Raw genomic sequence first — 27,664 nt, 5'->3', positions numbered from 1 at the left:
AAATGAAATGAAATGTTTCAATTACATGTTTGTAAATGAATCTGATTTTGTTAAATATAAAAATACTGACTTGATAAAGGACAATCCAGAAGACATCAGCGAGCAAATCAAGACAAAAAACAGGAGCAGCTTGACTAGTGTAACTCGTCAATAGTGCAATGTTTTTTTTTTTTTTTTGTTATTTGTATATATTAAATACATTAGGAAATTACCCATGGCGACTTTAATGGAATAGAGTTTGGTAAATTTACCTTCGGTCCACCACACTCAGTCAAGTTTGTTTTTTGGCCCTTTATAAGAAAAGGTTTGGGCACTTCTGCCTTAGATTCTAGATTTTCAAATAGTTCAGAAGATCACTGCAATCCTTTAAATAAAGCACATAAATAGAACGCTTATTTATTCAACTTTAATAATATGCATCAGAAAATTTAGCCTGAAAATTGACTGGATTTGTGGTCCGATTTCGAACTAAGAAGAAAAATCTATATTTTTAGGAGAAAAGCAATCAATCTACAAGTCTGAAATCATCAAATAAATCCCCATTCGCTCTCCAAGTATGTCTTGTGAATCTGTTGCCAGAAAGATTCCTCATTTCTTCGACCGGAATAGGGATCACATGTGGGATATGGAGTCTAACACTCAGACCCCTCTCACACCACTCTGGACCTGCTGAGATTGGTCTCTCTCCCCATTGCATTATTACCCATTATCACTCGGCCAGCCCAGTATAGAGTGACTGATAGAGAGATGACAGAGAAGACCTGAGCAGCAATAACGCATTATTAGCTTTTTCACAGCTACCTGGGCTGGATTTAGACTGGATATCCACAGGTTCTCTGAGGGCAGTCACAACAGCTGCTTTTCCACCACTGGAGTAACGTCCAGCACACAACAGGCAATGTGTTTATTTAGAGAATGCTTTATTTGGCTTTTAGTCTGTGACTCAGACCACTGCAGAATTAAAAATAACCTAGTTTTGCGCTCTGCTGTGCGCATTAAGAGCTCTATGCAGTCTATATACAGCGATCCATTATGAAACCTTTCATAATTAGTGTAATATCACAATGTGGCCCAAGTCGCGAGCAAATTCCTCAAGGGACTATGCTGTCGGGGCCTGTCTCCACAACAGTGACATTTCGCTTACATGCACATTGTCCCTTTTCAATCTTTTTATGTAAAACACTTTTATGCCACTCACCTATAGATGGATGAACTTTGCAGAAATCGATGATATAGATAAGCCATAGATCATACCAGTCAACAAGACTGACACAGAAGTGAATTCATTTAGGATAGGTGAAGTCAACAAGCGAATGTAATCATAATGAGGAAAAGTGAGTTATTCTTAATCAATAGCACAATTATGCTAATAGACTCTTTCGCAGAGGCTGGGGCTAAATTACCGTTCATGAAATATAGCTTGAGCTGACTTTTTCATTTCTCTATCACACAGTCCACTTTATAAAGTGAGAAGTCGCTAAAGGTGTATATGTTCTCGGACCCACTGAACACAAAAATCTATGATACACTGTAAAGTACAGTTTTTTGCTAATAGTAACTTCTTTTCCAAGCCAGTAACATTTCTTAATAGACTCATAATATAAAGGGAACCAGTCCAAATGCTGCCAGTGTAAAAGTGTGTTTAGTATCAAAAGCAGCTGGCTATAATTCTGCATACAGGATATGCCAAATTCACAAGCAGCAGTACTGTGTATATGTCTCTGTGTACAGTTTTTAGGCTGTGTGGGGATATTGGAACCTCTGCCTCCTTCATTCTTTGAGTTGAGCCATATTGGAAAAGGATTGTCTGATAGAGAATACAATATTTGTACCAAAGCTGGAGAGACAATGGCATTTGACTGTGTCCTTTGTGGAAAGCTGTGATATTGGCAGGATTGCTGGAGGTTTTATTTCCGAATTGGAAACTCAAAGATACATTTCAGCATTTGATTGCTTCATTCTATAGCTTGATGATGGAATTGGCTTTAAGGTCAATTCTTGGATTTATATGTAAGAGTCAATATTCAATTAACAAGTAGGAAAATCCTGTAATGTCTTTATAAAATTGTAAAAATATTATGAATATGGTTTAATTTTGCAGGTTAAAAAGTGAAAATAGACAATTTTCATTATCATGATCCTTAGATGCGACACGGTGGCTCAGTGGTTAGCACTGTCACAGCAAGAAGGTCGCTGGTTCCAGTCCCGGCTGGATCAGTTCGCATTTCTGTGTGGAGTATGCATGTTTTCTCTGTGTTCGTGTGGGTTTCCTCTGCATGCTCTGGTTTCCCCCACAGTTCAAAGACATAAACTAAACTGGCCATAGCGTATATGTGTGAATGAGTGTGTATAAATGTTTCCCAGTACTGGGTTGCAACTGGAAGGGCATTTGCTGTGTAAAACATATGCTATAGATAAGTTGGTGGTCCGTTCCATTGTGGCGACCCCTGATGAATACAGGGACTAAGCCAATGGAAAATTAATTAATACATGATCCTTACAAAGAACAATTAAGAATTTAAATACAAATTTTTTTTTTTAAAATACTATAGACATTCATATTTATAGATTTACATTTACAATTAAATGGTAAGGGTGTTTAAATGTAAGATTTTAATGTTTTTGAAAGAAGTTTTATATATTTATAAGTAAAAAGTACTGTAAAAATACTACTTGCGAAATAGTGTTAAAATATTGAAAATGTTTAATATATCTTATTCATGTGGTAGCATGATTTTTTCCAGTCCTTAAGGCCTGTTTTTACTGAGTGGTACGGTACGGGTCACCTTTATCAGGTTTGCATTTCCACTGCCTAAAGCAGGGGTGTCCACACTCAGTCCTGGAGGGCCGGTGTCCTGCAAAGTTTAGTTTCAACCTCAATCAGACACACCTAACCTAGCTAATCAAGCTCTTACCAGGTTTTCTAGCAGGATCCTTGTAGTTGTGTTGAGGCAAGTTGGAGCTAAAATCTGCAGGACACTGGCCCTCCAGGACCAAGTTTGGATACCTCTTGGCCTAAAGAGTACCAATGGTACCCTTTTGGTGGGCGTGGTGTACAACCGAAAGTTTCAGTCGATGTCATTCTCGCTTAAGGAAATGTCAAAGTATTTAGGTTCAAAAACAACAAGCAACATATAGCCTACAGTCAGTGCAAACCTCTCATCTGCATCTTTAATTTTCGCCAGCACATGTAACCGCAGTTAAAAGTAAATTCTGACATTTCGAGTTCATAACAGTCTAAAAATTGATCTAAAATTGGTCTAAAAAAGTTTATTTCAAATATAGACGATCACGCAAGCCTTTTCAAGAAAGTGAAACTGAACGTTCGAGGTTACAGAAGTAACCCTTCGTTCCCCGAGGAGGGGAACGGAAGTGCCATGAATGGGAGGATTCGGATCAGAAGCCGCTTATCTGGAGAGTATTGAACGGGCCAATGAATGAAATTAATTGGCAGCGTAAGCTTGCGCAGGTGTGCGACATCTGCAATCATCTCAGCATATAAGCACACCTGAAGCCAGCAGACGCCATCCTTTTAAGCTGAAGAGACTTTCAAACAGCTAAGGGACAGTCATTATGGCGACGGAATATGGCACTTCCGTTCCCCTCCTCGGGGAACGAAGGGTTACTTCTGTAACCTCGAACGTTCCCCTTCGGTTGGGGAACTTCAGTGCCATGAATGGGAGAATATGGAAAGCGCCACAATGACTGCACCTTACCAACACCCCCGATGAGGAGATAGTCAAGCAAGCGTGACGCACCCACATCATGGGGGGCGCGGTCCTCCAACGTGTCCCTGGCCCTAATTTATCCTACTTCAACAGAAGTTTTACGGATTTAGATATATTTTTTGGGAAGTCGTGAGCATCTAGATAATTCTAGGAAATACGACAGTACGTTGGGAAGCGTGCAATCCCGATAGGGAGGACGCTGCGGAGGCCATCCGTTACCCAAGGGGGGGATAGATGGCAGAATTTACCTATGGACTAGCCCTAAAAAGGGGGAGTACGCATAGCAAAGAGTGGTTAGCGGAGAGGGAAGACACGGGTCCGCCCAGGGGGGGGACTTAACCGTGGCGGAATAAGCATATGGGATCGCCTAGTGGGGATCACGCATAGCAGGCACCTATACCCAAAACGCGGGCTGACCAGCGGGCAGACCTACAACGTAGTGGGCCAGCAAGTGACTCCTCCGCTGAGTCAGTGCTGGGGGCCACGGAGGAATCTGCAGGGCTCACCTGACGGGGAACTTTACTGACAGATAAAAAAGGCGCACGTACCTCCGTGTTAGGGAGAATGGCGCAGCAAGCGTGTTTCAACACCCTACCGAGTTGTCTCCTCAATCACCAAAGGGTTACCTAATACCCTTGAGGAAACCGGCTCCACTCGCAGATTGTAAAACCTTGCAAATGTGTTGGGTGTCGCCCAGCCCGCAGCTCTACAGATGTCTGTTAGAGAGGCGCCGCGTGCACGCGCCCAAGAGGATGCAACGCTCCGAGTGGAGTGTGCACGTACTCCCGGGGGACACGGCTGACCTCGACTCGAATAAGCGAGTGAAATGGCATCCACAATCCAGTGGGATAATCTTTGTTTCGATACGGCACTTCCCTGCTGCCGACCGCCATAACAGACAAAGAGCTGCTCAGATGATCTAAAATTCTGAGTACGGTCCACATAAATGCGCAGAGCGCGAACTGGACAAAGTAAAGAAAGGGCTGGGTCTGCCTCCTCCGGGGGCAGCGCTTGCAGGTTCACTACCTGATCTCTAAAGGGGGTGGTAGGAACCTTGGGCACATAACCGGGGCGGGGTCTCAGGATAACGTGAGAGTAATCCGGCCCGAATTCCAGGCACGAGTCACTGACCGAAAATGCCTCCAGGTCCCCGACCCTCTTGATGGAGGCCAACGCAACCAGCAGAGCTGTCTTCAGGGACAGAAATCTTAGAGATACTGATTCGAGTGGCTCAAAGGGATCGGATCGCAGACTCGTGAGAACGAGGGCGAGATCCCAAGAGGGCATGAGAGGGGGGCGAGATGGATTAATTCGCCTAGCACCCCTAAGGAACTGGATGACCAGGTTATGCTTTCCCACGGTGCCGCCAGCTACCGCGCTATGATAAGCGGAGATGGCGGCCACGTAAACCTTGAGAGTGGAGGGCGACAGCCTGCTGTCCAACTTCTCTTGAAGGAAAGAGAGCACAACACTAATCTGGCAATTTCGGGGGTCTTCTCTGCGAGAGACGCACCATTCAGTGAATAGACCCCACTTCAGGGCGTAGGCGCGCCTCGTGGAGGGGGCTCTAGCCTGAGTGATGGTATTAACCACCGCAGTCGGTAGGTTACCTAAGTCTTCCTCGCGTCTAGGGACCACACGTGGAGGTTCCAAAGATCGGGGCGAGGGTGCCAGATGGTGCCCTGTCCCTGAGAGAGTAGGTCCTCTCTCAAAGGGATCCGCCAGGGGAGGGCCGTCGCGAGGAGTGAGAGCTCTGATATCCAGGTCCGGTTGGGCCAAAGGGGCGCAACTAGCAGAACCTGTTCCTCGTCCTCCCTGACCTTGCACAGAAACTGCGCGAGCAGGCTCACTGGGGGAAACGCATACTTGCGCATGCCCCGAGGCCAGCTGTGGGCCAGTGCATCCGTGCCGAGAGAGCCCTCGGTCAGGGAAAAAAACAACTGGCAGTGAGCGTTCTCGGGGGAAGCAAACAGATCGATCTGGGCCTCCCCGAATCGCGCCCATATCAGCTGAACAGACTCGGGGTGGAGTCTCCATTCTCCAGGGCGTAACCGCTGTCGTGAGAGCGCATCGGCTGCACGATTGAGCGTGCCTGGGACGTGAATGGCGCGCAGCGATTTCAGCCGCGGGTGACTCCAGAGGAGCAGACGGCGGGCGAGCTGAGACATGCGGCGAGAGCGCATACCCCCCATGCGGTTGATATACGCCGCCGCCGCCGTACTGTCCGTCCTGACCAGCACGTGTTGCCGCTCCAGCACCGGTAAAAAGCGGTGGAGAGCGAGGAACACTGCCAACAGCTCTAGGCGATTGATATGCCAATGCAGCTGGGCACCCTTCCAGAGGCCCGCAGCCGCATGCCCGCGACACACGGCCCCCCAACCCGTGTTGGAAGCGTCTGTTGAAACAACAACATGGCTGGACGCCTGTCCTAGAGGCACACCGGCCTGTAGGAACGAGGGGTCGTTCCAAGGGCTGAGGGCGCGGCGACACAGCGCAGTAACCGAGACCCGGTGTGTGCCCGCGTGCCATGCGCGTCTGGGGACCCGATCGTGAAGCCAGTGCTGAAGTGGTCTCATATGGAGCAACCCGAGCGGCGTGACGGCGGCTGCGGATGCCATATGCCCCAGGAGCCTCTGAAAGAACTTCAGTGGGACCACTAGTTTGCTGTCGAGCTCCCTCAGACAGTTCAGCAACAGGCGAGCGCGTTCCTCGGAGAGGTGCGCTACCATGGTGATCGAGTCCAGCTCCATCCCGAGAAAAGAAATCCTCTGCACGGGGGCGAGTTTGCTCTTTTCTCGGTTGACCTGAAGCCCCAGTAGGCGGAGATGCCGAAGCACCTCGTCCCTGTGCACAATCAATTGCTCCCGCGAGTGGGCTAAAATCAGCCAGTCGTCGAGATAACCGAGTATGCGAATGCCCGCGAGCCGAAGGGGCGCTAGGGCACCCTCCGCGAGTTTGGTGAAGACCCGCGGAGACAGAGAGAGCCCGAAGGGGAGGACCTTGTACTGCCACGCTCGACTCTCGAACGCAAACCGCAGAAATTGGCGGTGGCGTGGAAGAATGGAGACATGGAAATACGCGTCCTTCAGGTCTATGGCTGCAAACCAATCCCGAGGACGAACGCATTGGAGAATGCGCCTCTGCGTGAGCATTCTGAACGGCAGCTTGTGCAGACAGCGGTTCAAAACGCGCAGATCTAGGATTGGCCGTGACCCACCGCTCTTTTTGGGTACGATGAAGTATGGGCTGTAAAACCCACTCTCCATCTCGGCTGGAGGAACCGGCTCGATTGCACCCTTCGCCAGGAGGGCAGCAATCTCCTCTCGCAAGACAGGGGCGAACAGGGGGTTGACCCTGGAGAAATACACGCCCGTAAACTTGGGGGGCCGTTTCGCGAACTGAATCGCGTAACCGAGTCTGATTGTGCGTATGAGCCACCGCGAGGGGCTGGCCCGCGCTAACCAGGCAGGCAGAGCCCTCGCTAATGGAGTCATCGCTACAATCGCTGACGTACCAGCGGTGGGGCAGCGCGGAGTGGGTGTGCTGATCCGGGAAGCACGAGGGTCCCGCGGAAAAGCTGGAGGAGAGCGATTCGCTCTGGCTCCGCACCCTGACTCCGGAGAGGGGGCTGGAGGGCTGAGGGAAGGGAGACCGTCCCCCCAGCGCTCGTGAGCCACTGGCGAAGCACGTAGAGTCTGCGAGCCGGAAGGCAGCGCGTCCCGGACTGGCAGAACTCGTGCAGTCACATCCGGGGAAGGGAAAAAGTGCTCTTTTACTGATGTTTTGGTGGCACTGAAAAGTACCGTTGTTATCGGGGCCCCGCCCTCCAGCGGGGAAAGAGCAAGTTTCCTCTTCTCCGGATGGCCTGTCTCAGGGACGCTTCGCGGTCCGTTTACCGGACTTAACGGCGCCCTGGGCAGGAGGGGCTGCCTGCTTTCGAGGTGAACGCCGCGCCCGCTTGGCCGGAGGCGCAGGCGGGGGCGGGGCAGCACTCGTTGGCGGGCGCCCTCGGCGAGGAACAGCGGAGGTGGATGGCTCGGCGGGCGGAGCGGGCTTACGGCCACGCCGATAGATGACATTGCCCATCGCATCCGACTGCTCTTTCACCGCCTTGAATTCCTGGGTGAATTCACCGACGGTGTCGCCGAACAGGCCAGCCTGGGATATGGGCGAGTCAAGAAAGCGAACTTTGTCAACGTCGCGCATATCGGCCAGGTTTAGCCAGAGGTGGCGTTCCTGAACCACAAGTGTGGACATCGTCCTCCCCAGCGCACACGCGGCGGACTTAGTAGTCCGAAGAGCATAGTCGGTCGCGGTGCGCAGCTCATGTAATAAGCTTGGGTTGGACCCGCCCTCGTGCAGCTCGGCCAGCGCCTGCGCTTGGTAGCGCTGGTAGGTGGCCATCGCGTGCAAAGCAGAAGCAGCCTGGCCCGCAGCCTTATAAGCTCTGGCTCCGAGGGAGGCAGACAACCTACAGGCTTTGGACGGGAGGCGGGGCAAACCCCGCCACGTAGAGGCGCCGCGCGGACAAAGATTGACCGCGATAGCGCGCTCCACTGACGGGATCGCCTCATACCCCCTGGCAGCTCCGCCGTCAAGGGCGGTGAGGGCGGAGGCACTCGCAGCACGGGCAGAGAAAGGTGCCCTCCAGGACTGCGTGAGCCTACTGTGCACTTCCGGGAAGAAGGGGACGAGAGGCTTCGAAGGCTTCGCCTTCTGGTCCTCTACGTAGCACCCATCTAGTCGGTCCGGCCGCGGAGCTGGGGGATAAACCATCTCCAACCCCACGGCCGAAGCAGCCCGGGAAAGCACGGCTAACATGTCCGCTTCAGGATCCGATTTGACAGCGCTCACCTGCCCGGAGGGGGCGAGCGGGTCCGGATCTTCGTCGGACAGTGAAAGCCCACCCTCCGATGCCGCGGAGGACATCTGATCTCCGGTGTCAGCGAGTGTGAGAGCTACCATCTGGTTAGACGGATCACTCTCACCACCCGAAGCTTGGATGGAGCGCCGTGAGGAGCGAGAGGTCCGCGAGCCCGTGGGCGGCGGATTAGCTCCCGCTGAAACCCTCAGATCTGCCCGAGCGCCCGCTGCTTTTTTAGAACAGGAGGCAACTGGGGTGGCTCGCTCTCTTGCGAAAGTTAGCCGCGATCTTAGCTGTGCAACGGTCATGGCATCGCAATGACGACATGAACCGCCCGCGAGCACCGCATTAACATGCTGGACCCCCAAACATGCAATGCAGTGATCGTGTCCATCATCCGGAGCCAGGAAACCCCCGCATCCAGAAACGCACAGTCGGAGCGCCATCCTGAAAAGGACGTGCTGCACGACTGTGTTGCTCTTTTAGGAAAGTTGCAACTATACGCACCGCTCTGGAGGACCGGACCCAAAGAACCGCAGGCAAGGGAGTAACCCAGCTCGACCGTCTGCCACCGCGAAGACCCACTCTGGACCGGGAGACACACTCGCTCGCTCTGAAGTGCTGATCAGCAAGAGGAACCCTCATCGACTCACTCAGAAAGGATCTGAAGCGAAAAGGATGGCGTCTGCTGGCTTCAGGTGTGCTTATATGCTGAGATGATTGCAGATGTCGCACACCTGCGCAAGCTTACGCTGCCAATTAATTTCATTCATTGGCCCGTTCAATACTCTCCAGATAAGCGGCTTCTGATCCGAATCCTCCCATTCATGGCACTGAAGTTCCCCAACCGAAGGGGAACACGCTTTAGGTGGCCTTATAAACAAAAACTTTTTTGCTGGTCATCAAGATGATGACAAGGTTTGTTTAAGCTTGTTATTATATGTACTGTATATATTATCAGTGTGTAATGCAGGGGTGTCCAAACTCAGTCCTGGAGGGCTGGTGTCCTGCTGAGTTTAGCTCCAACTTGCTTCAACACACCTACCAGGAAGTTTATAGTATACCTAGTCTGAGCTTGATTAGCTAGTTTATGTGTGTTTGATTAGGGTTAAAGGTAAACCGGCCCTCCTGGAGCGAGTTTGCACACCCCTGGTGTAATGTCTTGGCTGTCTATTTAAAAAGGTGCTTTCCTTTGTTTTCATTCTCCTGTTTGTGCACAAGCTAGTGACGCTTCTCTGTAAACCAATAGCGTTCAGCTGCGCATCTAGCTCTGCCTTTTGGTACACTTTTGTTGTGCTAGGTACCCTTTCGAAAGGTTACCCAAAAAGTGGTACACTACGTTCACTTTTTGGTACCTTTTGACAGTGGAAATGGCCATAAAAGAATACCGAACTGTACCACTCAGTGATAACTGGCCATTAGTGTCATATGGTCCTTAAGAAATAATTGTAATCTGCTAATTCGGTACTCCTACTGTAAAGCATTTCTTGACACATCAATGTTGAATAATATACTGTAGTATAAATGTATATATGGAACTGTTGCAATTTAAAAGCATTTAATCAATGTGAAAAATGCTTTTCAGTTCAACTGTAAAGATCTAAATGATAAAAAGAAGATAAACAGATAAAATTGTGAGCAATCTCAATCACAAGTTGAACAGAAGCATCACTTTCATCTCTGTTCAGGCACATTGAGTTTGGATGAAGCCCACTCTTTCTTTTGTGCCTTTCTAGGAGCATCCAGCATTCTGCTTTGATCTTCCTCAACCTCTTTTGAACCAACTACCCACAGCTAAAAAGTGGAAATATCTTCATATGCATCACTGGCATGGGACCTGTGTTTAAAAGCTGAACCCTCAAAAAGCTTGCTGAATAAGACCACTGAAAAAAGAGCAGGAGAGCTAGAAAGAGCAGGGAAAGTACACTATTGCTCACCCCCTTTTTTTAGTGAACTTGAAGTGAGAATAAAAATAATAATTCTCAGCTCTCTAACCCTCTTGTAGAAACCCATGACATTTTAAATCGTTCACTCTAACCGATCCTTGCTGCAAGAACCCTTTCTATGTATGAGCAACTGGGGTCAGCATGTGTAATTTTAGAGAGACCGGTGGATGGGTATAAATGGCCTCAATGGAGTCATTTTTAAGCGTGCAGGAAATGACAAAATCAGGAGTAAAGCAATTAATGCATCTCATGTGAGCTCATTAAAACTTCTCTACCTTCACCTTTTCCTTCTAGTTGCCCCTTCCTTGCATTTGTTGATCTGGAAATACAGAGAATGAAGCCTTATTTTTCAATAACGCTGCACACATTTACAGTCTGTGTTTTTAATGAAGTCTAAGAGCAATTTCGCCCTGTCCGTCTCTAGCAGACCTCTTCTTTCAGTGCATTTCTTTTTCTTGATCGCCCCTGCCTGAATTGCTTTTGTTGATTATGTGTAATTGAGGCAAATCTGAGAAGCAAGGCCAGCTCCTTCTCATCAGCCCAGGCGAGATGAAAAGGGTCTATCCAGGCACCCAACGTGGGGGGTCAACTCAAATCAGATCACGGGGCTTTTTCTTGCGTCTGGCAGCCCACACTTTTAAATGTTAATGGACAGGGCGAACAAAGCCGGAATGGGCCTGAAAACGCTAATTGTCCCTAATTCATGTAAATAGGTTTTTTAATGGAGGAATTAAGCATTTCAAATACGCAATAGCGGGCAATCAGGCCTTTCATTTGGTGAGGTGGCACAGGTGTAGTAGATTGAAATTCATCTTTCGCTGAAGGCAAGCTCATTTGTCACTTGGCCGTAACCGCTGACTGCCGCATTGATGGAGAATGGGTGGCCACAGCCACATACCTGACATGCGAGGACATGTGACGACGCCAAAACACGCTCGGCACTCTTTTGCTAATGCTTTATAGCTGTATCTGTTGGCTATGCACCGCCAATCTCATACACAAAGGTGCGATACAAGTGAGAGCCATTGAGCTGCGATTTCAATTGGCACCTCTCTTCACATCATGCAACACAAACAGATCTCACAAACCGGAGGACTAAGTAGACACGGAAGGGCAAAAGCGAACAAAGGACGCTGTATCTCTTCCTTTCAGTGTATATTTCTATATTAACAAGCCGCTCGATCAAAAAGAGCAAATTCTCAATCATATGGAAAGAAAGAGCGATTGTATTATGTCACAGCTCACCTCTAACCTCGAGCTTTCAGTAGATAGGATTTCATTAAAAGATAAAGATAAAAATACGCAGTACCTATTTATGAAAAGTGAAAGGTACATTCTCATACATAATCCTCACATGCGGATGCAGCCTTCATTTTCCCAAAGGATAGAGATGTCACAAACAGGAGAATGAGAGCAGCTGCTAACTTATTACTATGATCAAGTCAAATAGAGGAGCGAGAGCAAGGTCATGTTCCATAGTGGTGTAACAAGGCCAGTTTTTTGAGCGTTTTGTGGCATTGGACTTATGTTGATAAGAGTGAAACGTTTTGTCAGACTTTTAAGACGAGGGGCCCTATTTTAAGGATTTAGGCACAAAGTCTAAAGCGCATGGCTCAAACACATTAAGGGTGTGTCTGAATCCACTTTTGCTATTTCAAGGATGTAAAAATGCTCTGCGCCCTGGTGCATGGTCTAACAGGGTTGTGCTTATTGTCTTAATAAGTTATGGGTGTGTTTTGAGCATAACATACATCAAATCAATCAGAGTCTCATCTCCCATTCCCTTTAATGGCCCATTTCCACTGAGTGGTATGATATGGTACGATACAATAGGCTTTTATGGCTGTTTTCACTGTTTCACTACTTTTTGGGTACCCTTTGCAAAGGGTAGCTAGCACAAAAGGGTACCAAAAGTCGGAGCTAGATGCGCAACTAGACGCTATTGGTTTACAGAGAAACGTCAATCACTCTATTAACAAGCCAGGAAAATGCATATAATAATATGCATTTACATATATTACTAATAATAAAAGGCCATGGTTGACCTGAGCTCAAACAAACCTTGTCGTCGTCTTGATGAACAGCCACAAATCCAAGAAGAACAAAATCTGCCTGGTCCTGTTTTTGTTTTACAAGGCCGTCTTAAAGTGCGAGTAGCTTCACTTTCTCCAGAAAGCTTGCGATCGAGTCTATATTTAAAATAACAAACTTCTTGAGTTGATGATAATAATGTGTGCATAATTATTGATGTGCTTCTGACATCTGAATTTTTCAGAAACGGACAAATGCGAGAGTGAAGTGCGGAAAAAACAAAGAAGCAATTAATTTTTTCAGCAACCTAAAAGATGAACAAACTGCCATGTTTAACTATTATCGTCACCTTTTAAACTATTATGATTCGGAATGACTGAATTACTTTCTAACAAGAGATTAAATTTACTGGTGAAGATTCAAGATACATATGAGAGGTTTGCATTGACTGTGTGGTGTATGCTGCAAGTTTTTGAAGCTACAGTAAATAATGACTAAATTTATACTTTGTAATTGGTAACACCGGCGATTGTAAGGAAAAACTGAATGCTTCACTGGCAAGAAAACAGACCATCTGCAGCATAAAAGAGGATAAAGAATGAGCCTCCTCCCTTCAGCCTCTTTACTTTCCCTTCACTTCACTTTGACTCTTTACTCTTTTACTTTAGTGGAGTAAGGAAACGGTGTTGTACGCAATCCGCTGAAGACATCAGTTCGCCTTAATATTTAATTTAGTTTGTTAAGCGCAATGATTTGTTTTAAAACTATTTCGAAATACAGTTCTTATTTCCAGCAAACAAATAAATGAAGAATAGTAACAAAGTGTGGTCAAAAATAAATCCAAACACATGATCTTATGCCCCATGTAGTGATGCATATGCCCAATATGGTAGATATTGAGAGTTTCGCGTTATATAAAGATGGGACAGAGGTCTATTAGTGAACACCTTGTTTAAAAGGACAAATCAGATCACAAGATTCCAAACACTTTAGCCAGTCTCACCAGGAATGATAATGAAAAAGCTAGGATGGGCCTTTTTGGCTGTAAGAAAGAGAATGGCATTGTCTAAACAAAAAAAGGAGGAAAAATCAAAGAGCAGTTCATTTTCGCACTGACCTTCAGAGCTCTTGGCGAACAGACAAGGGCACAAACAGATTGAGAATTAATTGGTGCACTTAACATTTTGTGATTATAAGGAGCTCAGATCAATACGCTATGCAAATAGCAGTATTGATGTGGGCGAAGGAACCCTGTTAATTGTGTTTGGTGACCAAACAGGGCTCCTGTGTTTCTATTCCATTATGGAACAGGAGGCACGGACGACACGGCTCCTCTAGTCACCCCCCCCCCCCCTTTTTTTTTTTTTGAGCATCTCCAGAGAAGTTACAGAGTTTGATAGTCTTGTTTGCGTTCAGCTTGGCCTTTTAGCAGAGGCCTTTGAAGAGGCCTGACGCACATGGCTGTTGATGCAGCTGCTGTGATCTTTTCCACAGCCCTTTCTCCCATCTTAGGTCATGGCACATCACACAAATGGCCCTCATCATCGCCTTTATTATTTGCTCCAGGGAAGGGCTGCGGGGGGTTTGAGACAGGAGAGCACTGGTGTGGTGGGCCCAAGCCACGCACCGCATGGCGGAATCGAAAAACACTCCTTGCAGACAGCCATTCTAATGAATTAGTTTCAGCTTTATTGCGATGGACTGGATTTTCCACTCCCTGTTATTACAGTGCGTCAAAGATGCACTTTCATTTCAGATAAGTACCAGTAATCCTGTTTGCAGGGCTAGGGATAGATGAAGTTAAATATAATTTAACCAGAAACGGAAACGGGTGGAACAATGCAATTACTGAAAGTGAGATTGAAATGATGCTATTACTATTATCGTTATTATTATTGTAATTAGTAGTACTCGCTTATTGGGCAAGCACAGCGATGATGGAAGGAATGAATCTTGTGCTGTACTGAAAAACCCACATCAATTCTCATAGACATAAATAACTTAGCGTGTGGCTTCCGGGAAAACTATCATAGTGTAAAACATACCATGATAGAGCGCTAGTGCTAATTACATGGGATTAATTAGCGAGACAGTAACTACAGCACTCATGCAACCTCATGCAAACCTGCTAAGTTGTTTTGCCGTTTACTGTGAAATTTGTGAACAAAAACTCAAGTCCCTTGTGACGTAATGGCAGGGTAGTGATAAAATGTGCAAATATTAATCCTGTTACGTTAGCCAGGCTTTTAACAAAGCTGGATTCCTAATATATATATAAAAAAGTTGTGTTAAATAATTGATAGACCACCCGAGTACATTCATTACAGGGGGGAAATGAAAGCCCTTGTCAAAAGACTACAGGTAAAGCCTTACAAACAGTGGAAACGACATGTTATTAGCCGTTTGTTAGCATGCTAATTGCCTTTAATTCCCTTTGGTTCTGGGCCGTGCTCATTTAAAGCATTAGCTCTAATCCCCTCGTGATGGAGGAGTGGCTGGGTGAGGAAGGACAGTTTCAGGGAGATGGAGAGAGTGGACAGGACTTGCCTGAGACATGTTTGTCAGACCATTAACCACAATATGCCTCGCGCTATATTGCCGATGAGGGCGATTTAAACCGTAGACAGTTACAGGAGACACTCTGGATTTCAGACAGGGCCAGATGGCTCTTAAGGTCATGCACAGCAGCCTATAGCAAGAGGCAAGGTGAAATCCAGCATTCTTAAGTATTAGCATAGTGCTGTTGTGACAGTCTTTATGCTGCTAAACACTGGCAATGATGTTTGAAGTGAACATATAGGTATATTTACAAAAAGCATTTTTTTAAAGGGTCATGAACTGCCTTTTTATTTATTTTGCATCATGCTCTGTGGTCCTCTAATAATGTTATACAGTTTTTACATTAAATTACAATCCAAAAATACTGATATCTTCATTTGTTAGGCCTGGGAGGTGATCGATTTAATTTTCGCTTGAAGAAGAATCCCATACAGCTTGTATACATGTCATGTCTTTTGCAAGTTTAAGTTAATTATTTCAAATATAAAGAGAGGAAGCAGCACCACTTGCACTTTCCAATTGTCACACACAATAATTAATGAAATTATCATTCTCAGGGCTAAAAAGACATTTACGTGAAGCTTATCTGATGCCTCATCAGATTAAGGCCCAATCCCAATTCTATTTTTGTACCCCTACCCCTTCCCCTTGGCCCTTACATCCGAGGGTTAAGAGGAAGGGCCTTAAAATTTACCCCTAAGAATTGGGACAGCACTACAGCACCTGCACATGTCATCATATTTCATCAAAATCTCCATTTGGGATCAGAAGATTGTGACTGCTGTAGTTATTCCAGTTGTGTTCTTTTTTGGTATTTACCTTCATGAAATTACTGAAGGCATAAATTATGTTACCAAATGATATAATGTGGCAATAAGGTCATAACTGTTCTGTGTATTTACACCAGGGCCATAATCATCTATGTAAACACACGAAAACAGCACTAAGATTAAAGCAGAGACTGTAAAAGGCTCATTCTCAGCCACTAGACTTTTCTGACAGGGTTTTCGAGTGTCATCGAGTGTCAGAATGTTGTGGGACTGCTATACAGGAGTTATGATTATGGATTATAGATCGTGAAATTTAGCATTTTTTTTGTGTGTTTTTTTTTTGGAAGCATGATGGTAAAACACGATCGCGCTTATGAATATATTAAAACATGTGTTTGTTTGTCTTAAAAATTTGTAATACTGGCAAAAAATACTAATTTGTGGATCTCCTTACTTCCGGGTTCAGCAACATTGTTGTTGTGGCTGGTGTATTCTGGGAAATTTTCTTACTCCATGGTTTCGAGTGTGGTCCTAAAAAATCTTCGTTCAAAGGGCTATTTACAACCCAGGCTCATTCCGAAAACGTAGCCCCGTGGACGTTTCTGGAGACTGAAATTTACGTGGCCGGAGATACGTATGGCCGCATTTCGTTTTTTTCGAGCGAACGCTGCGGGACGGTGTGACGCCGCTCCTCTTGGGTCACCTCCGTGTGGAGGGCTTTCCCGCCGCAACCAGTTTGTCCGCTTAGCTCGTAGTGTTGTGTCGGCGTAGTGCAGGCCCAGAGGAGGAGGAGCCCTCCACGTCGACGACGATTGGGTTCGAGTCCGTGGAAGAGCGGTTCCAGAAATCAGGTAAGATGAAAAACAGAATCCAAAAAATAAAAGCGAGCAAGTTCAAGACGGGGCGAGAATGCGGTGAAACCCAAAAACGCGGTCAAAATTGGACAAGGGCCTTTGCTTTTTTTTTTTTTTTCTAGACGTCTTTTGTTAATCGTCGCTTGGGACAGACGGTGACTCGACAGCGGCCTCCAGTGGCTTTTCGCGCGAGAACAGCACTGGCGTGAACGGCACAGATTCGCGAAAACAAAAACTGCACAACTACATACCTCCTGGGACATATTTCGCAGCCTCCAGAAACGTCCACGGGGCTACGTTTCCACAATGAGCCTGGGTTTGGAAGAAGGGCTAAGGGGTAGATCTGGGATTGGGCCTAATTCCAAGTTTGTTGCCATTTGTTGGAAAATTACATCACAATGCTCAGGCCTTCCATGATCCAAAAAATGGCAATTGAACATGTTCAGTTGGGTAAAAAAAAAAAAAACTGACCAATGGCAATAGGCACACTAATTCAACAAGCTCTGACAGACTTGTTTGCTGGTGTCAGAGGACAGGTTATAATATGTTCTTGCTTCATTTGAGCATGGTAAATTGTTCAGCATCATATTATATTATTACTGTGTCATGTCTCGGCTGTGTATTTAAAAATAGTGCTTCCTGAGTAGTTGTTCGCTTGTTTTGTTACACATGCTAGTGAGAGTTCTCTGTAAACCAGTAGTGTTTGGCGTCAAGTCAAGCTCCAACAGTACTGTACTTAACCATATCGCTCAGTTAAAATCTGCCATTAGTTTTAGTATTTCTAATGTACTGAATTACTACACTCCAAAAAATAATAGTTAAAAAATTCTCCCAATAGGAGGGTTAAAAATATTGGGTTGGGTTAAACTAAGCATTCATTGATGATCTTCCATAACAACTCACCTAGTTGGGTTCAAATTTAAATTTCAGTGGTTGACCAGCACGACTGTTTAGCAATAGTGGCTAAAGAAGACAACAATGCACTGGTAGTTTTCATATTTACTTTCCATACTTTATGGTTTTCTGTTCAAAATAAAATCACAAGTTGTCATAGTATTTTCGGCACTTTATTCTGTAGATTGTTTGTATCACCCCCTGTCAATTAGCTCACTTTATGGTAGCTGTATCTGCATCTGCCACCGAGGTTTACTTTATAGCAAATGTTCTTAGCTATTCACCATAACAATAATTAAAAATAGACTTTAGGAATGCCATTCACATATCGCGTCTAAAAGTGAGTGTAAAGCATGAGGCGCATCGATTCGCTTAACATTTTAACCGCATTTCGCGACATTCTGATAAAGTTGAGATGTTTTTAACTAGTGGTATCTGCCTGGAATATGCGGGCATGTAACACCATGCACATGCAAGCAGCGTGCCTCCAATGGGAATAACCAACTTGTGGTCGCAAAAGAGGGAATATGTGAACGGCCTCATTCAACATCTCAAGCCTCATTCACACTATGAACGAATCACAACGGCAAAGTAACAAGGACCAATCATTTCAATGGAGAGTGACCGACTTCAGACGACCTTCGTTTATGCAAGCGACATCAACTGTTGCTGACCAGGTGGTCGTGTTGAGCGATGCGACAAAGTTGAGAGTCCTTCAACTTTATGCAAGTGAAAAGTGGCTATCTTGAGCAACAAACAGTGACTCTCAGCTCACTTAGTGGTTGATTTTGTTCTACGTATTGTAGACCTACACAGACCTGCGTTTGCATCAGGTCACCACCCAGGGGTGTGTTTCCCAAACAACGACGGATATCATAGTTCGATGCATCATTTGAAAAAAGAATGATGTAGTGAGGAGTGTTTCCCCAAAACCATAGTTTCTCTGTCACAGATTCATGGTTTGAACCACATTAGTTATAATGTAAAACGTTTATAATGAAGCTCTAAACGGGGTGGAGGAGCAACTTCTTAAAAGAAAAAAACTCAATGTTTTACACAAATTATATTGTTTACATGCGCAAGCATTTAAAAAAATCTAATATTAGTTTTAGTAAAAACATGGACTCGTTTTCCATATTGATTGAAATATATGTAGATGGCACATATGGGGCCAGTGTTTACTATACAAATATTATTGACAATATTCCATATTCTATTCTAAAACTCAAAACCACTTAGCTAACACATTTTAATCTCATATATAATTCATATTAATCGTTATTGGTTGTAATTTACAGTAGGCTAATTATAAAGAAATGAAGAAAAATTCTACCTAATAATAATACTAATAATTATTATTTTTGTTATTATTAAGTAGGGTCTTGTTTATTTTTTATTTTATTTTATTTATTGTTACAGTCTACTTTTACAATTTGACACATTCAAACCATTGCAGAAATGTTCTAACCAACAGGCCCATGTCATATACAGTACAGATACATTTCTTAATAAATAACCTATTATAAATTAAAAGCATTAATGTATGCCATATATTTAGTTTTCACAAGCTTTGGAGACGTAAATTGAATTCCGCTTTTAAATGAAAGGTCACCTATAGCTTTCGTCTTGAGCCACAGCTGTGTTCAAAATAGCATCAATGTTTTCAAAGTGCACAACGAAGGGAGCACAATTTTCAATATGATAATCGCTAAAACTGAACTGTAAAAAAATACTTTGAAAGCAAATGACATGTAAGAGAGATGACTTTAATGCTTTTTAAATCATTCTAAGTTTAAATGTTTGATGGTTTGAAAGGAATAGGGCATGGGGGATAACTAGGAATAGAACACAACCAGAAACTATGTTTCTAACTACAGCTATGGTGGTGTAGTTGCAAGTGTACAAGTTTGCGACACAGTTTGCGAATGTTCATTGAAACGATGGATTTAGGAAACCAAATTAACTATGTTTGTAACGACAGAACTTGCGGCCTTAGTTGGCTAACGATGGCAACAGGCAGCTACAAAGTTGCTACTAGTCTGAATGAGGCATTATGTAGAAAGTTTTAAATATTCGTTTTATTGAATATATCCTATGATTTACTGTCGTATCTTAATAGTTTCATGACGTGTTCAGATCCTTATAAATTACAGTATATATATAAAATTATTACATTATATAAATCTAATGTAAAATGAAGGACATAAAGGACCAAGTTCTTACTGACATACTCTTATTGACATGGTCTGAAGCTTAATTTTAATAAAGCTCATCCACTCTTTCTGCATTAGAAGGAAGGCGATGCAAAGACTATTGAGTTAGCTGTTGTTATTTACCTACTGCATGTGCAAATTTGTGGGCGGAGCAAAAAAGGAGTGATGTAAAAGCAGGCATTGATCTACCTCTGTGGAGGCCGGGTCTAACTACACTTACACATAATAAAGTGACATCTTCCATAATACTGCCTTCACTATAATCAACATTTGAAACCCTTTTAACAAAAAAGTACATGTGCATGAAATACACACATGGGCAAGCAAAAGCATTATGAAGCAGAAACCATTTTCCTGGAAGACTTTGCTAAGATTGAAGTCTCTAGTTAATAGTACAGAAGCACTGCTGAAATTTGAATCCATTTCAAGCTAAAAGCATCGGTCCACGAATTGAGGGCATTAGAGAAAAAATAGAAAGGTACATGTCATTTCTATAGGTGCTGAGACATGAGGAGGAGAGAATAGCCAATCTGTACTGTGTAATGGATATGTCAAGAGTTGCTAAATCATTGGTGTTCAGGGCAGAGAGACAAGAAAGCCAAACATAATGTCATCCCGGAGAAGGAGAAAGAAAATAAGAGAAGCACGAGTGAAAACTGGGACATTGCGGTGCAGAAAGGATAAAACAATAGGAACAATTAAATCATAACGTTCAGCACAAAAGAACACAAATTATACGCCAATAAATAGAATCAAGGAAATGGTTTCTTTTCATGTGTCCTATCGCTGCGTGCGACTTCCCTGGCATCTTCCTTGTGTGCATTATGGAAATGAAGCAATGCTACTTTGCTGAACAATAACACATTGACTTTGAATCCTCTTACTTAAGGTTTGATTGCTTCTTGACGGTGGCTTTAAATGAATTGTGTTGAGGAGTGATAAAGAGCTTATTGTTGGAAGAAAAGCCCAGAGCAATGAAGAAAAGCTACACATGGAGTGTCCAGACGATACAGGCTATTACGGTGAGGGAATGGTGTCCTTGACTGCCAGGACGGCTTAGAATTTTATTTCATCTTGTTTTGCTGGCTGCGGACTATGATGCGTGACTCTGGCGCTGGAGAGAGAGGGCAAAGCACAGAGCCGTTTAAGATCTCATTTACGTGACTCTGTGAGCTTGTGTATGCGGATGTATTCGTACTCGCGTGTGTGGGACGGCAGCTATGGAAGACAATTTGAATGTGCAGTTCAATCTATTACAGTGGGTCATTTCATGTAGGCTTGCTCAGATGGACTGACCCACATTCAGGCCAGAGAGGTGAGGAGAACGCTGCTAGAGCTGTTGTTGTTTACACCAGTGGTCCTCAAATTCGGGTCTACAAGGATGAATAAAAAGAACTGAAGTAATAACAAAAATGGTTACACTTTATTTTGAGAGCATTCTTTAGGCATTCTGTTTACTGAAAGTAACTACCCAGCAGACACACAGTTTCATAAGACGTTAATATTAGGTTAGATTTAGGTCGTCTATATACTATACTCTTATGCACTTACACACTCAACAGCATAGTATATGTAGTGTCGCCCCAAATGGAACACTTATGATTGTTTTACTGTGAAAATTCAAACCGTTTCCTGGATGACGTTTGATGGTTGCCATATCAGTGAAATAAATGACCAAACGACCAAATAATACCGGCCATGAGCATAACTGCATTCACCATCGGGAGGCGCTATAATCACTTCCGTAGGGAAATTTTGCTTTCACAATCCAAATTAAATAGAGTAATCCAACATGTGCGCCCAATAGCTTCGCCCCTTCCACTATGTGAGCAAATCTGCGGCTGTTGAGTGTGTAAAGTTTTCATCATTCCACACTTCATAGAGTTTTCAGTGTGAATACACTACTTACACTATTTGTACTACAAAATGGCATACAATAGTGCATAAGTATGCAATTTGAGATGCACCTTATGTTAATTTGCGGTCCTGATCTTGTGGTTGAAAACGTCAACTGTCTTTAGTCTACTCATTATGGGAGGCTAATGGCTACTGACAAGCTGTCTCTCAGAAATTGTAAAAATTTAATATATTTTAATATTTAAAAATAGGCACTATTCTTATAAATAAACTACATTCTCGACTAAAAAAAGTCTCAAAAGTACATTATGTTGTCCAACAGCAGTAATATTTGTCAAACTGTAGACCGTCCTCTGCTTGTTGCTGGGTTGTTGCTGACTGTATGTGGGTGGAGTAATACACAAAGGCAAAGGATGAAGAGGCAAAGAATGAAGAGCCATGCAATATTTAGTAGTACTGGCAAAATATTGCATGGCTGTATATATATATATATATATATATATATATATATATATATATATATATATATATATATATATATATATATATATATATATATATATATAAAAGAGATGACTATATTCAAATGAGACGAAGATTTACAAACTAAAAATGCAAAATTCCCAAGAGTCTTAAGAGTTTCAAGATGTAGTTGTGCCATTTGATTGACATAAAGCAACTCGTTCAACCATCTGGATCCATTAGAGATTTCCAATTAAGCAAGATAATCTTTTTAGCTGTAATCATGCCAACCATCAGGGCTTGCTGTTGTGTTAACGGAAAGGTGTCCATTATATGAGAATATTCAAAAATAGCCAAAATGTGGTCAGGTTGGATACTGGTTCCATAAACACTGGAAAACAATTTAAAAATGTTGGACCAAAACTCATCAAGTTCATAGATTAATAGATGCATTCAAATAGTTTAAAACAGGTATTTTGAAGGCTAAGTTTACTGAAATTACTTGATCTTTTTGATACAGTCTCCATTTCCGAACCACTGATTTGAAAAAAAAACATTCACAAAGGTTTCAAAGCTTTGCAAAGGGGTTCTTCGAAAGCAGACACTACTTTAATTTGTGCAAACGATTCTTTTTGTTAATGTTACCTCCTGTAAGTGTGAAAGCTTAGTGCGTCATTTGTTTGTATATCGTCATGTTTTTTTCTGCTCATTTACTCAAACATCAATTGGCAGGAACTTTTTCTCTTGAGTCATCCTCTAGATCTAAATGTAAGAGCTAAGTGTGATCAGCGAATTACATGCATAAATGACAGAATTTACAAAGTCAGTGGTGTTTATTTACTTTTTGTTTATTTATTAGTTTATTTGTTTGTTTTTATAATTTTTTTATACATCATGTACAGTGGAAATTATCAACTTTTTCCAAGTAAACATTTGTGTTTTGCTGTGCAGTGTTTGATATTTTGTTATTCCTATATTGCAAGCAATAGTAAATATATTAGTTATTTATTATTATTTTTTTTGGATCTCCTTAGATATATAACTTAAACATAAATTGGATATTGGTCACAGCTGTTGGCAGAAACCAATGATAATAGTTCAAAAATGAATTTTTCTACAAATATTGCTTTAAAAGGCTTTTATTAACCTACTGGAGTCATATGGATTACTTTTATTATGGATGTGTGCACATCTTAGAGCTTTAAAACTCTTGCACCATTCACTGCCATTACCATTCAGCACCATTCACAAGCCAATAAGAGACAGAATATTATTAAATATACCTCCAGCTGTGTTTGTCTGAAAGAAGAAAAGGAAAATACACCTTGGATTGCTTGAGGGCGAGTAAATAATGGGTTAATTCTTGTTATGTGGTTGAAATATTCTTTTAGTTTCTACGCTAGTTTGCTTTGCACATTAGCTTCTGCTGGGCAAAAGTTCATTTAGAGGTTATCTATGCTGTTGGTCAGTGACACGGACGCATACACAATCAGCAGAGCTCAGCTGGGGAACAGAATAAATGATACAGTTTTTCTGTTTTTATTCGCTCCTTCTGCAGACTTTCATCAGTGCTGAACCTAAGAGTGGCGAAAACAGCTTGATCCATCAGTTTAAACGATTACGCTGCACTAAACAAAGGCTGCTAATTGGTCTTTAAGGGACAAAACTACCCTCAGCAACAGCCAAAGTGAACAGAGAGACAGTAGTGTACACGGTAAAGCCTCACAGTACGACTCGGCGCTTTATTAAGGGCAACATTCCAATGAATTATGCAGAGCTTCAATATGAGTGGGCATGAGAAAAGGAGCCAGACAGCTCTTCTGAATCACAGATGCCAAGAGCCATTACTTTATGTATAAAGTATATGTCTAATAATTATCTCATGCCTCTCCACACAGCGAAAATAATGATGCCGCACTGAGGGGTCGCATCTGCAGTCGGAGGAGGGAGATGTACTGTTAAGATTAGTTCAGGAGGCTCGGATCATGAAAATACAGCCTGGGTCGAACACTTTTGTGGACCAGTAGCCAGTACATCTTCAAGCCTTTGTCCAAATCTACTTTTTTTGTGTCTGTAAGGAATAGTTCACCCAAAAATTGTCACCGTGTCATTGTTACACATGCTGTTCCAAAGTATTTTTGACAGTTTATGGGAATCTCCAGTGTTTGGATGTAATGTGCACACTGTATGCAGTCTGATACTTGAATGTTAACATTTAACTATAACATCCAAATTGCATTTTAGTGCAAATAGTGCTACATACAGCATTTTAAATTATTTACAACTTAAAATCTCTATTTTTGATGCTGCCTTCTTCAATGTATACTTCCAATGTTTAAAATCTTCCAACCTATAAACCGCATAGCAATCAAGGTCAGTGCACGGCGAAGAAAGAATCAATTTAAAAGTGATACATGCATGCAAGCATGCACATGCCTACTTTTAAACAGGATTCCTGAGATCACACCCTTTCCACATTTCGGGGTTACTCAGCAGCAGAAGGCATCATAGCTGGGTAAACTTAAAGTACAGTGAATATACCAAATATATTTTTTACAATCCTATTTGCTGAAATAATAAAGTAAAAATGCCACGATGGTGTTATCAAGACTTTCAGAAACAGGGGAAAAATAGTGTGACACTGATGATGGCAGCCAGAGGAGAAAATACCGTCAAATTTACTCTTGGCCCCATAGGCGCTGCATTAGAAATGCCTCGCATAAGCGGTAATTTGTTTTTACTAATTTGACGTAAAGATGAATACATACATAAATGCATATACATGTCATAAATTTAAAAAAATCTAAATATTAAAAACTATTAAGGATTTAAGATTATGATTACCGTTAAATGTGTCATTAGAGTCTTGTGAAAAGGGCCATTGAAAACAGTGGGCAAATGTGGCCAGGATACCTGGGTTAAACTCCTACTCTTTTTCAAAGGTCATCCTGGGATTTTTAATGACGACAGAAAATCAGGACCTTGATTTAACATCTCATCAGAAAGATGGCATTCACTGACAGTATAGAATCCCCATCAATATACAGGGCCGTTATAGGACCCACACAGACTACAAGTTGAGCGCCTCCTGCTGGTCTGGTACTGACCATCCAGGAACTGACCAGGGCGAACATGTGAGAGTGTCAGAGAGCTAGCTGCTGGCATGATAATTTAATTTAACCCTGTCATTATTTAATCAGCCTTATATCATGCCAGACCCTTAAGACTTTTGCTCGTCTTCAGAACACAATGTAAATATTTGTAATGATATCTGAAAGATAAACATAGTTAGATGTTTAATGTTTGTATGTGAATAAAGGTCTAAATTAATTCTGCTCTCCTTCAGACGACTTTGTTTAAACTGTTTAATTCATATGTATTTATTTATGAAATATTTGAAGTGTCAGCAGTTTGGACAATTGGACCGGCAAGTCAATAGCAACAAAATGCAGTCCAAATGCTGCTATTTCCACAGAGCTTGTTCTGTTTCTGTATTTGGGCTTCCAAAGGACACGACACAAAAAGAGAAGTGCTAACAACTTAATTTTAATTATGTTTCAGGGGATATAATGTAGCTCTAGCATTTGACAAAGGACAGCTTGCAGAATTTCCCCCCTTCAGTGCTGGATTCGGCTAAAAACTTCTTCATAATAAATGACGCTGTGGTTAGTGAGCCACAACCTGTAAGTATTTTATTTGTTAAAATTGATTAACTACATGTACAGTTTCTAGCGTTAACAGTATGTTGTAGCAAGGATGTAAACAAGGATGTAAACAACGGGAAATGCTGTTTGGCACCGCTAACAATTTAGCTACAAATTCATACTTATCCATCAAACGACTGTAAACACCCACAATCTTCAGCAATGCTCTGTGCATTTCAAATAACAAACTCACAAAACAAATGTGAACATCTTCTATTACTTGCACATGCTTATTCCGAATATATGTGAAAGACACTTGTCAGATTTTATTTTAGTGAGCAGGCATGAGGTTGAGCTGTGTGCTCTTCATTTTCTGTCTGATTCAGGCTCAAACTGATCCAGCTAACAGCTACTCTAACTGACAGTATTTACATAGTGCTTGTAAGGGCATGACACTTTTCTTGTAGACGTGGAGCCAATCTGTAAATCGCAGCACATTATGTTAGCTGACCAATCAGAGCGTCTTGGGGGGGCCATTCAGAGGAACTAGAAAATATGACTATGAGTAGCGGTATATAATCAAAGTAAGATATGTGGAAAAATAACATGATTGTTTTGTTTTTTTTTTTACAAATGAAGCACGAATACACATTGCTTTGCATCTTAAAAGCACAACTAAGCCTTAAAGACCTCCCTTTAAGACCTCCAAGTCAAATATTAGATTTTTGTAAAAAAATAAAATCTCTCTAATTGACTACAAATGTTGTATGGACTACAAATATGGCATGCCAGTTGTGACATTGTAATTGTTTGGCCAGTGTTGGTTTCACACAGACAGACAGACAGACACACGCCCACACACACATCAGGGAGAATAATTTAGATTTTTGTTGGACAAGTTGAGGTTGTGAAGGTTGGAGCACTGGGGGTCCTAGGAAAGGCCAGAAGAAAAAACACTTTCATGAAACACTGCTAACAAATGGGATTTAACACACAAGAGGCACTGATGGCCTATTAATTCGGCTTTGGCCTGTTTCCAGACTGAGGCAGCCTTGCTCCTAATTCATGGCTAATTTCTATCAGAGGTATCAGGAGACCTTTTTTTTCCTCCCTCTCCACGCAGGCAGGATGCATCCGCATAACTTTAATGGATTCATTTGAGGGCTTGGGCACGGAGACATTGATTGGTCTGCCTCAGAGGGTCCTGCCGCTAGTCGCTTGACATAGGCAGCAAATGAAATGTGACCTCGGGTAAACAGGGCTGAGCCACCAGGCCCGTCCGTAATCCATTAGCACAAAACCTTTTCCAATCTCATTTAATTAATGAAGTGATTTGAAAAAGGGCCGCAATTACCAATGCTTGCAAATGAAAAAAGAGACAATATAACAGCAAAAAATATCAAACGAGGCATAAAGGCACGACGCCCGGCGCATAAAAGCATGTACTTTAATCAAGTATTGAATGCAACGCTGAATGTCAAATCGTAGTTTCTGAAGCAATTCTAAGTGCAATATACAGTAAGTGCTGTAGCGAACAACTGCAGTTAATGGATTTCAACATTTAGGGAAACATTTTTTGCATTGAAGCAGGTAAAAGATAGTTTGGTGTTCTGCTCTTGATCAAAACAGCAGTGCTTACTTTCCAAAAGTAGTTTGTATGTTAATATCAGTTACCAAGAACAATAATGGAAAAAAAAGTCCACAAAACAACCTTGAACGACATCAGAATCACCCCTTCTGTGTTTTCTCAGTGTCGACAAAAACAGTCAAAACAGCTCTGCAGGTGCATGTGTTCCACCACTTATTCCTCCAAATTGCATTCATTTATTTATTTTCAATTAA

At 42.9% G+C, this 27,664-nt stretch overlaps 1 long non-coding RNA gene across 2 annotated transcripts in view; it reads right to left on the bottom strand.

Annotated features, from left to right (window-relative positions):
• Window positions 1–251: 251 nt before the first annotated feature.
• Window positions 252–27,664, bottom strand: part of LOC147835999 (uncharacterized) — a 302,043-nt gene continuing 274,630 nt past the window's right edge. For both annotated transcript variants that reach the window (XR_015495734.1, XR_015495738.1), the window contains one exon: window positions 252–316. This is a non-coding gene — a long non-coding RNA (uncharacterized LOC147835999). The remainder of the gene's footprint in view (window positions 317–27,664) is intronic.

Source organism: Danio rerio, chromosome 7 (assembly GCF_052040795.2).
Source record: "Danio rerio strain M-AB ecotype USA chromosome 7, GRCz13ab, whole genome shotgun sequence".
Lineage (NCBI taxonomy): Eukaryota > Metazoa > Chordata > Actinopteri > Cypriniformes > Danionidae > Danio > Danio rerio.
This window is presented reverse-complemented; position numbering and strand designations above follow the sequence as displayed.